We start from the raw sequence: 4,010 nt of genomic DNA, 5'->3' as shown, positions 1-4,010 counted from the left end.
AAGAAAAACATAAAAGTGCAATTTATATAACTCACACCGCCAGGTGCCAAAGAGTTACACATATGAGAGCATACAATTTCCAAAAGCACAGAAAAGCTACAATAAGAGTTATATGTATGAACCTCCACTTGCAGCCATATTTCGATCACACCCTAGTTCCTCAACCAATTATTTGCAGACATACAAATGGCCTTGGCATGCTGCTAGATCACAATTTTCTATGCCAAGTGCTCAATCACCATTTTCTACATATAATTGATGCTCCAACTTTATACTAATGACATCATTTATTTCTAAATGCTTGTGCTTGCTCCAACAGCAGGGCATGACCCTGGTTGCTCACTGTGCACAAGTAGCAGATCCAACACTTGGGGGGGGGGGGGGGTTGTGATGTGGTCTAAAAGGCTAGAAACATAGAGAGCATAGTGCAAAACAGAGAGCATGAGATCACATACACACAAATCAAATTTTTTGGGCTAATTTTCTAAAAGTAATTCTGCAGCCACACCACTCAGCAATCCTTAACTAATCCTCAACTAAAACTACAAATATATCTGTTATGCATTTGCTATATTCTTATTGTAAATAAATTATAGAACAAAAATAAGGAAATTGCACATTTGACATAGTGCAACTTGTACTTGTTGCTATTGTTTTTATATTGTACATGTATACAATTTAAAGATCCGGCTCATGCAAGTATTGCTACTTGTACCACTATCAATTCAACTAGCAGTTTTGATGTGGTGCAAGGACAAAGGTGGCTAGGAATGGCTATAATCTCACATATTGATTCTTTATGATGCTTCAACTTTATCCTAATGACATCATCATTTATTACTAAATGCATGCAAAGAATAGGGCAAAATTGAGACTAGAGTAGAAAGTATTACAGATCACTGAAATTATGGATGGACATAACTCTCAGGTAATATAAATGTCAATAATTAAGTTTTGGTTTAGGAAAAATCTATTTTTCATGGACTTACTAGAAATACAGGTGAATCCTCCTAAATTTAACATTACTAAATGATGTACATCATCTACTGCAGGTACTATATACACATGCAAGTGAAAACTCAGAACCAAACTTTGATCTCACAACAGCAGATGGGATAAAGAAGTGGCAAGAAACACTACAATTCATGTACCAGACTAACCAGGTACTAGATTAAAATATTTCTTCAAATAATCATTTACTCAATGCAACTAGATATATGTCAATAAGTATATATGTTCAAATAGATGCAGGGTGGATAGAATGCATTTGCAAATTCTATGTTGACAAATCTATCAGACATTAGTTACAATGATAGAGATGAGCACGGTAGGAACACCAATTATGATGCAAAAATACTTACTAGAACTGATGCCGGCCCTTCAAATACCTACATATACAAAAAGGTGAGCAAATCATTGCTTCGATTAAAAAATGTCAAGATAAACATGTCGTTTTTAACTAAATTATATTTCAATGCAGGGAGGCTACATTGAACTTATGCGGGAACAAATCAGGAACTCATAGGAAGATGATCAGACTAAAAGGAATAGGCTAGTAAAAATTATACTGCAAGTATACAGAAATTACAGTGCACACATGTGCAAATTACACCAATATATGCGATGTAAATTCAGCATAATAGGAGTGTAATTTTCAATGCTTCATTATAAACTGTGCAGCTACATGAAGGGATGCAAGGAACATTGACACAGATGATAATTGGAAATGACATGAATGAGGTAAAAATTGTATATGCTTGTCAATCTAGCTGTGTTATATTTTTGGTAAATAATAACCATTGTCATTAACAAACAAATAACATAGAATATGCGCCTTGAGGATCTAGATGGAATCTTTGGACCACAAACTGAGTGGTCAATATCATTGTCAATAATGCCATATGAGGTAGATACAGACAGCTAAGCAATTTGATTACATTTAAAAGCAATACAAATATGTACTGGCATCAAAAGTAAACTTATCTTTGTAAAAATAGGATCGAGAAATGGCAAGCATGGCTACTGATGATAGATCCAAAATTGAACAATATCATTGGCAAACTGATGTATTCAATAACATAGAAATTGATGAGGTACATAAAAAATTGATCTCTTCAACTATTTTAGTCTATAGTGAAAAATTATTTGTATTATCAATGTCATTACTCAGAAACTAAAACTGTTGCTAATATATTTACAGGCACAACAAGAACATCAAGATGATCAACTAACAATGGGAGAAAATGCCTTGAGGATCATAGCAACAGAACCGACAAGTTTAGATATTACATCAGCTGTAACAGATGATAATGAGCATGTAAATGGCAGCTAGGAACTGACGGAGGAAGAGATTGAAGAATTCATAAAAAATGAGCAGGTTGCAGCATCTGAAGGCAACAATGCACCAATCAACAGCAAGTACACCCCACAGCTATCAATGGAATTTAAGACTAGACATAATGCTCACCATTTCTTCAACTTCTATGCATTTCTAGCTGGATTTGAAGTTGTCATAATGCATACAACAAGAACTATAAGTAAGAAAAGAAATAATGAGATAGTGAAAGTGACAATGAGATGCAACCGTCAAGGAAAAGAAAAGTCTCCAAAGTCTTTAGAGCAAGAAGAAGCAGAAATAGACAAGGATATTGGAAAGCAACCGACAAGGAGAAGGAAAACAAATGTGCAGCAGAAATCAGATTGCACTTGTGTTATGATGGTGAAAGAAGGAGGTGTATGGAAGATTAAAACTCTTGATTTGGAACATAATCATCAGCTATGCCCTAGAGAGAGGGATCAGCTATTTTCTTGTCACAAGTATATGACAGACATGAAAAAAAGACTTATCAAGACTCTGAACAATAACAATATCCCGACTAGGAAGATGGTTTATATTCTATCATATCTGAGAGGTGGACTTACAGCTCTACCGATGAAAAAGAAAGATATCAGCAACTATAGAACAAAGCTAAACAGAGAAGTTAAAGGTTCAGATATGACAAAAGTACTAGATTATTTCAAAAAGAAACAAACTGAGGAACCTTCTTTCTTTTACAAGTTTGATTTAGATGAGGACAAGAGAGTTAGAAACTTGTTTTGGACAGACTGTTCTTCTATGAAATATTATGAAGATTATGGAGAATGTGTAAGTATTGACACAACATATATGACCGATCAATACAACTTGCCTTTCACACCATTTGTTGGGATAATAGGACATGGCCAAAGTTGCCTCTTCGGATGTGATTTCTTGCATGATCGGGCGCAAACTATAGCAGAAACTATGACAACACAAGCTGGAGATCCATAGACTGAAATAGATGATCCAGAAAGAATTCAAATAAAGGGAAGACCACCTAAACCTATCAAAATGAAGACACATATAGGTGAAATAAAGAAGAAACTGGTGGTAGCAGAAAAGAAGAAAAAGAAGAAAACAAATGACATAGACAATGCAGGTAAAAAAATTTGAGTATATACAAATAGAATTTCAGTACATACAAATAGAATTTGAATCCAAATGTACAAATTCTTATTTATGTGAACTAATAATGTTTTGTAGGCTCCCCGGTGAAGCCAAAAAGAAAGAAGAGGAAGGAAACATCAAATGGTAGCATTGATGACCAAGCAACAAAACACTAAGGACATGGTAATCAAAGATGATCAACAGAAGGAAGGAGAAATGTATCAATCAGAAGGAGGGATACAGTCAAATTCAATGGCCAATTAATTTATGTAATTTGTTTAACGAACAGGATGTTACATTCTTAAATTAAATTATGCCCAGAACTACAATTGCATATGTTGAGAACTAAAATTACAGTGTCCAGTAGCTGCAAATTATATTGTTGATGATTGCAAATGTGTAACCGAATATTTTATTTGTCTCAGAGGACAAAAAATTAAACAATTTTTTTTCTATGAAAGGACATGGACAAAAAATTGGTGTGGGCTTGCACAAATCACAATAAACAAACCAAAATGTGTGTTAGCACATATCACAAGAATTT

At 34.2% G+C, this 4,010-nt stretch overlaps 1 pseudogene; it reads left to right on the top strand.

The window, feature by feature from the left end:
- Nucleotides 1-1,145: 1,145 nt before the first annotated feature.
- On the top strand, nt 1,146-3,642 carry LOC136489008 (uncharacterized; annotated as a pseudogene).
- Nucleotides 3,643-4,010: the final 368 nt, after the last annotated feature.

Source organism: Miscanthus floridulus, chromosome 10, assembly GCF_019320115.1.
Source record: "Miscanthus floridulus cultivar M001 chromosome 10, ASM1932011v1, whole genome shotgun sequence".
Taxonomy (NCBI): domain Eukaryota; kingdom Viridiplantae; phylum Streptophyta; class Magnoliopsida; order Poales; family Poaceae; genus Miscanthus; species Miscanthus floridulus.
This window is presented reverse-complemented; position numbering and strand designations above follow the sequence as displayed.